Source organism: Octopus bimaculoides, chromosome 5 (assembly GCF_001194135.2).
Source record: "Octopus bimaculoides isolate UCB-OBI-ISO-001 chromosome 5, ASM119413v2, whole genome shotgun sequence".
Lineage (NCBI taxonomy): Eukaryota > Metazoa > Mollusca > Cephalopoda > Octopoda > Octopodidae > Octopus > Octopus bimaculoides.
Window position 1 is genome coordinate 105,858,361 of NC_068985.1, and position 290 is coordinate 105,858,650.

General features: G+C 20.3%; 1 protein-coding gene across 5 annotated transcripts in view; it reads right to left on the reverse strand.

The window, feature by feature from the left end:
* The window catches only part of LOC106881110 (uncharacterized), a 90,337-nt gene that overhangs the window by 87,714 nt on the left and 2,333 nt on the right, over positions 1–290 (reverse strand). The window lies entirely within an intron of this gene.

Here is a 290-nt window from a genome sequence, read left to right on the forward strand (position 1 = left end):
ATATATATATATATATATATATATATATATATATATACACACATACATACATATATACATATATATACATACATACATACATACAGATAGACAGACAGACAGACAGACAGACAAACATACATACATATATATATATATATATCGTTTGTAGAAAACATAAATCTGGAGAAGCACATCATACATACGTACATACATACATACACACATACACACATACATAAATATATACAATATATTAGAGTATATATACATATATATATATATATATATATATATATATATATATGAGA